Below are 9,438 nucleotides of genomic sequence, written 5' to 3'. Positions count from 1 at the left end.
ACCGTATTGTCAATAAAATGCACAGTACTACTACATTTATAATACTTTTCATTGTGCTGTCAATGAAATTTGATTTCAGTGTTACTGTAGCTTCAATAGAAACTCACAGTATGCATTTGGCATTATTTTATTACTGTAACGTCAAGCTTGGCAAATGTCTGTGATATTCTTTGAGCGCTGGATGCGGAAGCAGCTATCTTGTTTGTTTATGTCCGTGTTATGTCTGTGTTGAAGGGACTATCTGTATTGCTCACATCCGCCTCCTTTTTTTTTTCGGCTGCTATCGGTCTCACTCAGCCATTGAAAGCTTTTCTCTGCTTTTTCCTGAGAAAAAACGACTAGAGACCTGCGCTTGACATCTTTTTGATGATGTCGGACCGGAAAGGGAAAATTGTAATGCTGGACCTGGTCCGCAAAGGGTTAAACTTTTTCAACAGATAAAATTGTATGATATTATACATTTATTACAAGAAATTCTGTGTTCCTTCAATAGTAAAGCCACTCCTGCTATAATGCCAGATTGCATTTGTCCCTTGAATGCCGTTCATTACACTATTTAAATTGATACATGATTATTTTTTCAGCAGCTACTAAACAGAATCCCGTGTGCTGCCATGGACAGTGTGAAGATGGAATCTGTCCAGATTAAAGAGGAGTTCCCTGAACTTGAACTTGTCCCCATTAGAGTGGAGTTCTCTGGGCTGGCTTCCCTCCCCATTAAACAGCAGCTCTGTGAGATGCAATGTGACAGCAGCCAGCCAGAGGTCTCTGAGATTAAAGCTGAGCACAATGAATTGGAGATCCCCCAGATGGAAGAATCCCTTCCTGTGAAACAAGAAGAGGTGCTGGAAACTGACTGTATTAAACAGGAGCCCCCTGAAGTAGAGTTTGACCACATGGAACCAGTGAAGGAAGAATCTGAGGACTTCAAACCAAACATCCCTGAGCTGGAGCCTGTACGCCTGCGGGAGTGTAGCGTGGTGCTGGAGAGAATCTGCGTGAGAGAGCAAGGCGCTGGAGAGGAAGGCTCTCCCAACAGCATGCAAGGAGGTGGAAAGGAAGAAGGGCGCTCCCATTCAGAATGCAGTCTAGCAGGTGAGTGACTCCCAGTAGCTGTGACATTGTCATTCTAGATTGCGTGAAATCCACAGTGTGGTTGAGAGGGAGGGAGCATATTTGTTAGATTACTTTTAAAACCTGTCCAATCAGAATACTGATCTAAAAATGACTAATCTATTTGAACACTTTAAAAGTAAATGGTATTTACTCTGGTCCCTCCGCAGTCAGATACGCGACGGATTACTGGATTTGTATTTGTTTTGTTTTACAGACCAGTTTCAAACATAAAAAAGAAAAATCACATGAGTCGATGCTGTAGTCAGATATACATTGATTTAGGCAGACAGATTCCAGAATAGCCAGGCTCTGGATTGTAGAGGGGATCACACCATTCATTTCAATAGGGATTAGATCGGGACCCCAAAATCATACCGAATTAGAATGCTGGTTTGTAGAGGGGCTGGATTAGACAGGGCTCTACAGCTATGCACAAAAGCTTTGCATCTCCTACAATTGTAGGATTGAGGCATAATAAAAAAACATGTAAACATCAGTTAGACCTTTCATTTAGCATCATGTAATCAAAGAAACTACTAAATTATATTGGAAAAGTCCACCGGAAGCCACAGTAGTAGCACAGTATGTTAGATTTCAATGTCACATTGCATATTTTTTTTATTTTTTATTGTCGCCATCCTCAAATTCTAGGTGTTTCTAAACTTTTGTCTGTAGTGTAGGTTGCTGATGCATTTACAGTCTGTGTAACTGTATAAAATAAACTGCTTGTGTTTCTGTCTGTATACTGGAGTCCTGAAACCCACTGTGTTGGGATTCAATTATAGGAATGATAAATGGAGAGAATTGAATTAACAAAACACATAAACCCTGCATGTGTAATGTAATGCTATGGCATGGGGCTGCACATTTCTAATGCACCGTGATGTATATCTGTACAACAATAAACAAGATGATTCCAAACAGAGAGAGGGAGGGAGCCGTTCCAGTCTCCAAGCACATCATTGACAGATTATACTACATTACACTGCAGTTCTATGTATGCATCTGTACATAATCCAAGATAGAAAAGTCATAAAATGCCTCGATGAGAAATTGTAGCATGTGTTACAGGAAATAGACCTGAAACATTACAGGAGAACTTCACAGTCAGATTTTGATCCCAGGGCTCGGTTTCACCAGCATCAGTCTTTACTGACTTTGCTTTCACACAGAAAGGCTTTAAGTTTAACTTTGCATTTTTAAACTGGTGTAACCCAGAGCAAACCCCACAGCTAAAATGCACACACTTTAATCCCGGGGTTCCAAACAGCACCACCTTCGGGCCGCGGGTGCAATGACATTCTATGTGTTTTTTTCTATTAATAACGATAAGCAGGCGTCGGCAGCAGCTGTAATTATAGAAAAATAAAGTGTAGCAAGGGAGTATCGACGGACTGTCAATCAAAGCAGAAATTCACAAATCAGAGCTAACAGATTGCCTTCCTGTAGGCGGGATGTAGAGCGAGAGCTCTGGCAATAGGGCGGTGTTGAGGTCATGTGATCGCTCTGCTGGCAGATGTAAAAAGTGTGTTCAGTATTCATAACATTACAATATGTCGAATCCGCTACCAAAGAATACGTTTTGCAAAGTATAAAGAACAGAAAAGGCAGCTGCAGGAGTTTGAATGCATTTGTACCGCGGGCTCAGCTTTGAGGAGCTGGAATGGGTTTTTTTCTTTTGTAGAAGCGTTTCCATACTAACTTTTATAATAACATTCATTTACAATTGATGCCAATGATGAATACGTTTTTGTCACTAAGTAGCTATTAACATTTAAAATATTGCGTGCTTTGATGTATGTTTCAATATTAACTAAATCAAGTTATGAATCAAACTGATAAGTCTTGTTGCATGCCGGTAATTGATTTATTAAAATGTTTGGTTATACTGCTATTTTATACAGACGTCTTAAAATAACGCTAGAATATTTTTTGTAGAAACATTATAATAATAATTATACAATGGTACCTAATTTAAAAGGTTGATAAAAACGTCTGTTTAATCTTTGCAATTTATTGTATTCATTAAAATTAGTGTTTGAAGTTTTAACTATGTGATTTCCATCTTTCACATTATTTATTCAAATGAGTAAAGGACAGTTTAGATTAGCTTTATTTATAATGTTACAGGTTTAAACATAGAAAATGTTTTTAATTTGACATTTTCCCCTGCTTTAATCCACTCCTCCACCCAGCCACATGCCCGAAGCCTACCGGCAGTCCCTCTTACTTTCTTTCCTATTCATATTTTCCAGGTTCCAGTCCAGCAGCAGGCAGTGGAAAATATCCTGACTGTGGGAAAGGTTTCACCCAGTTAGGACACCTGAAAACACACCAGCGAATTCACACAGGAGAGAAACTGTATCGCTGCTCTGACTGTGGGAAGAGCTTCAGTCGGTTCCGAAACCTGAAAACACACCAACGAATTCACACAGGAGAGAAACCGTATCACTGCTCTGACTGTGGGAAGAGTTTCAGAGTTTCAGAACAACTGAAAACACACCAGCGAATTCACACTGGAGAGAAACTGTATCGCTGCTCTGACTGTGGGAAGAGTTTCAGTCGGTTACGAAACCTGAAAACACACCAACGAATTCACACAGGAGTGAAACCGTATCACTGCTCTGACTGTGGGAAGAGTTTCAGTCAGTCCGGACACCTTGTTTCACACCAGCGAATTCACACAGGAGAGAAACCATATTGCTGCTCTGACTGTGGGAAGAGTTTCAGGGAAAGAGGAACCCTGAGAAATCACGAGCGAATTCACACAGGAGAGAAACCGTATCGCTGCTCTGACTGTGGGAAGAGTTTCAGTCAATCAGGAGCCCTGAAAGCACACCAGCAAATTCACACAGGAGAGAAACCGTATTGCTGCTCTGACTGTGGGAAGAGTTTCAGTCTGTTAGGACACATGAAATCACACCAGCAAATTCACACAGGAGAGAAACCGTATTGCTGCTCTGACTGTGGGAAGAGTTTCAGAGTTTCAGAACAACTGAAAACACACCAGCGAATTCATACAGGAGAGAAACCATATTGCTGCTCTGACTGTGGGAAGAGTTTCAGTCTGTTAGGAAACCTGAAAACACACCATAAAATTCACACAGGAGAGAGACCGTATTGCTGCTCTGACTGTGGGAAGAGTTTCAGAGAAAGAGGAGCACTGACAAAACATGAGCAAATTCACACAGGAGAGAAACCGTATTGCTGCTCTGACTGTAGGAAGAGTTTCAGGCATGCAGACTCCCTGAATAAACACCAGCGAATTCATACAGGAGAGAAACCGTATTGCTGCTCTGACTGTGGGAAGAGTTTCAGAGAAAGAGGAACCCTGACAAAACATGAGCGAATTCACACAGGAGAGAAACCGTATTGTTGCACTGACTGTGGGAAGAGTTTCACAAATTCAGGAACACTGAAAACACACCAGCGAATTCATACAGGAGAGAAACCGTATTGCTGCTCTGACTGTGGGAAGAGTTTTAGTCAGTTAAGTAACCTCAAACAACACACCGGCAAACTCACACAGGAGAGAAATTGTACCAGTGCTCTGACTGTGGGAACAGTTTCAACAAGTTAGGACATCTTCAAACACACCAGTGAATTCACACCGGAGACAAACCCTGAGGACCATGTTCATTCAGAAAGAAACATTACCTTACATCAGCGCTCCAGATAAGGTTTTGGGTCTAGGAGTAACTTACCCTCTAATTTTAACACTGAGTAAAATGTATTTTCAGTGGGTAAATTGCTACATTACCTTGAAGTCCTGAGTAATGATAAATACTGTACAATCTTTGATGCTAATGGGCAGGCATTAAAAAAAAAAAAAGCCTTCCGTTTTAACTGCAGTGTTTCTTTGAACTACGGCACAACCACAGTTCTACAAGGTTCTGTATCGGCTCAGCACATTTATTTTCCAGGTATCACACTGACTCTGCAAATCAATTACATTATATTTTAACATTAACCTCTTTTGCGATACAGACGTACCTGGCACTTCATGATTAAAAACATGGTTAAAAATGTTTTTAAAAAAAAAATAAAAATCTGGATTGCTGTTTTTTCCCTCGGGGTCGCTCATCGAGGAGTTATTACACAACATATTAATGTCATTATATTACACAGATAAAATATATTTGATGTGATGCAGTTGTTAAATGTAATTTACAGCCTGTTTGAATGCAAGCAGTGGCCATCTTTGGCTTGTACTGGAAACATCCAGAATGAATTTAAAACAATCTGTGTGTAACTTTTGTTTTCTTTTCAATGAGGATTGATAATAAAAAAAGTTTACCTTTTGATTAGTAGCTGTTTTATCGAGCTGTGCTTCATGAAATCAGCTTTGAAGTAACATACAACTATTCTTCTATGTCTTGTTTTGTTCATGTGACAGAGAGGAAGACACTTCCTGCTCCTGACTGTCATCGTGTGACACCATTGTAATGCACCGAGTGTGTGGGAGCTACTGTATCATCGTGTGACACCATTGTAATGCACCGAGCGTGTGAGAGCTACTGTATCATCGTGTGACACCATTGTAATGTACAGAGCGTGTGGGAGCTACTGTATCATCGTGTGACACCATTGTAATGTACAGAGCGTGTGGGAGCTACTGTATCATCGTGTGACACCATTGTAATGTACAGAGCGTGTGGGAGCTACTGTATCATCGTGTGACACCATTGTAATGCACCGAGCGTGTGGGAGCTACTGTATCATCGTGTGACACCATTGTAATGCACAGAGCGTGTGGGAGCTACTGTATCATCGTGTGACACCATTGTAATGCACCGAGCGTGTGGGAGCTACTGTATCATCGTGTGACACCATTGTAATGTACAGAGTGTGTGGGAGCTACTGTATCATCGTGTGACACCATTGTAATGCACCGAGCGTGTGGGAGCTACTGTATCATCGTGTGACACCATTGTAATGTACAGAGTGTGTGGGAGCTACTGTATCATCGTGTGACACCATTGTAATGTACAGAGCGTGTGGGAGCTACTGTATCATCGTGTGACACCATTGTAATGTACAGAGCGTGTGGGAGCTACTGTATCATCGTGTGACACCATTGTAATGCACCGAGCGTGTGGGAGCTACTGTATCATCGTGTGACACCATTGTAATGTACAGAGCGTGTGGGAGCTACTGTATCATCGTGTGACACCATTGTAATGCACTGAGCGTGTGAGAGCTACTGTATCATCGTGTGACACCATTGTAATGTACAGAGTGTGTGGGAGCTACTGTATCATCGTGTGACACCATTGTAATGCACTGAGCGTGTGAGAGCTACTGTATCATCGTGTGACACCATTGTAATGCACTGAGCGTGTGGGAGCTACTGTATCATCGTGTGACACCATTGTAATGTACAGAGTGTGTGGGAGCTACTGTATCATCGTGTGACACCATTGTAATGCACTGAGCGTGTGAGAGCTACTGTATCATCGTGTGACACCATTGTAATGCACCGAGCGTGTGGGAGCTACTGTATCATCGTGTGACACCATTGTAATGTACAGAGTGTGTGGGAGCTACTGTATCATCGTGTGACACCATTGTAATGTACAGAGCGTGTGGGAGCTACTGTATCATCGTGTGACACCATTGTAATGTACAGAGTGTGTGGGAGCTTCTGTATCATCGTGTGACACCATTGTAATGTACAGAGTGTGTGGGAGCTACTGTATCATCGTGTGACACAATTATAATGTACAGAGTGTGTGGGAGCTACTGTATCATCGTGTGACACCATTGTAATGTACAGAGTGTGTGGGAGCTACTGTATCATCGTGTGACACCATTGTAATGTACAGAGTGTGTGGGAGCTACTGTATCATCGTGTGACACAATTATAATGTACAGAGTGTGTGGGAGCTACTGTATCATTGTGTGACACAATTATAATGTACAGAGTGTGTGGGAGCTACTGTATCATCGTGTGACACCATTGTAATGTACAGAGTGTGTGGGAGCTACTGTATCATCGTGTGACACCATTGTAATGTACAGAGTGTGTGGGAGCTACTGTATCATCGTGTGACACCATTCTAATGTACAGAGCGTGTGGGAGCTACTGTATCATCGTGTGACACCATTGTAATGTACAGAGCGTGTGGGAGCTACTGTATCATCGTGTGACACCATTGTAATGCACCGAGCGTGTGGGAGCTACTGTATCATCGTGTGACACCATTGTAATGTACAGAGCGTGTGGGAGCTACTGTATCATCGTGTGACACCATTGTAATGCACAGAGCGTGTGGGAGCTACTGTATCATCGTGTGACACCATTGTAATGCACCGAGCGTGTGGGAGCTACTGTATCATCGTGTGACACCATTGTAATGTACAGAGTGTGTGGGAGCTACTGTATCATCGTGTGACACCATTGTAATGTACAGAGTGTGTGGGAGCTACTGTATCATCGTGTGACACCATTCTAATGTACAGAGCGTGTGGGAGCTACTGTATCATCGTGTGACACCATTGTAATGTACAGAGCGTGTGGGAGCTACTGTATCATCGTGTGACACCATTGTAATGCACCGAGCGTGTGGGAGCTACTGTATCATCGTGTGACACCATTGTAATGTACAGAGCGTGTGGGAGCTACTGTATCATCGTGTGACACCATTGTAATGCACAGAGTGTGTGGGAGCTACTGTATCATCGTGTGACACCATTGTAATGCACCGAGCGTGTGGGAGCTACTGTATCATCGTGTGACACCATTGTAATGCACAGAGCGTGTGGGAGCTACTGTATCATCGTGTGACGCCATTGTAATGTACAGAGCGTGTGGGAGCTACTGTATCATCGTGTGACACCATTGTAATGTACAGAGCGTGTGGGAGCTACTGTATCATCGTGTGACACCATTGTAATGCACCGAGCGTGTGGGAGCTACTGTATCATCGTGTGACACCATTGTAATGCACCGAGCGTGTGAGAGCTACTGTAGTTCCAACTTTAAAAAAGTGTTGTAAACTCAGTGATCATAGGGTAAAAATAAACATTAGGAACTGTGTGTTTTTTGTTTATAGCTACTGTGAGTGAAACCTTGTATCTCAGACTTGTGTCTGGTTGAGTTGGTTAGAGAGGAACTGTTAAGCTAGTGAGTTTGAGCATACAATTGATATTTTACATATTTTTTGAATACTGTATCTTACTTTTGTAAATTTATATTAGATCTAATTTCATTTTTCTACCGACCCCCCCCAAAAACTGTTACTCATTTTTTATATATTTCATCTGATTTTTTTTCTCTTCATTTGATTTCTTTCTTTTCTTTCTATTCTTTTTTTTAAATAACATAGAAAATTCTAGAGCAAGAAAAGACCATCATCTACGCATATGGAAGTGAGAGGTTTGGAGTTGAAAAAAGGAAGGAAAAAGTACAAACTATTCCTGGAAAGTCTAGACGGCAGCAGGAGATTGAACGCTTAGTTAGAGAAAGGAGACAGCTGAGGAACCAATGGAGAAGAGCAGAACAAAGTCAGAAGGAGGGACTCAATCTCTTACAAAGGGTCATAAAAGATAAGCTTGCAACATTGCGCAGAGCTGAGCGCCTACAGAAACGCTACAAAAAGAAGGAGCGTGCGAGAGCTAACTTTTATAAAGACCCATTCAAATTTGTAAAGAAGTTATTCACCAGTGAGAAGAATGGCACACTAAAAGCATCTAAGGTTGAGCTGGAGAGATATTTGGAGGAAACACATACAGATTGAAAAAGGCAGGAGCCTATGTCAGTTCCTTCAGACATCCCACCTATCAATCCACCAGAATACCAAATGGAGGACTGTGCACCTAAGTGGAAAGAAGTAGAGCAAGCTGTGAAAAAAGCAAGGGCTTCATCATCTCCAGGGCCTAATGGAGTTCCGTACAGAGTGTACAAGAGTGCTTCAGGAGTTCTACGAATTCTGTGGAAATTGATAAAAGTGGCATGTGAAAAACAGGTTGTACCAAGAGCATGGCGCCGAGCAGGTGGAGTCTTTATACCTAAAGAAAAAGATTCTACAAGCATCAGTCAGTTTCGTCCCATTTCCCTATTAAACGTAGAAGGCAAGATTTTCTTCAGCATTATTGCTCAGAGATTGTCAGCTTACCTATTAAAGAACTGCTTCATTGACACTTCAATACAAAAAGCGGGCATTCCAGGTTTCCCAGGTTGCTTAGAACACATCAATGTGATCTGGTAACAAATTCAATCAACTAAAAAGGAGAGGAAGGAGCTCCATGTGACATTCCTGGATTTGGCTAATCCTTATGGTTCAGTGCCACATGAACTTCTTTGGGCAGCATTTGATTTTT

At 41.9% G+C, this 9,438-nt stretch overlaps 1 pseudogene; it reads left to right on the top strand.

Annotated features, from left to right (window-relative positions):
* Positions 1-588: 588 nt before the first annotated feature.
* On the top strand, positions 589-5,418 carry LOC131706961 (gastrula zinc finger protein XlCGF26.1-like; annotated as a pseudogene).
* Positions 5,419-9,438: the final 4,020 nt, after the last annotated feature.

Source organism: Acipenser ruthenus, chromosome 38, assembly GCF_902713425.1.
Source record: "Acipenser ruthenus chromosome 38, fAciRut3.2 maternal haplotype, whole genome shotgun sequence".
NCBI lineage: Eukaryota > Metazoa > Chordata > Actinopteri > Acipenseriformes > Acipenseridae > Acipenser > Acipenser ruthenus.
This window is presented reverse-complemented; position numbering and strand designations above follow the sequence as displayed.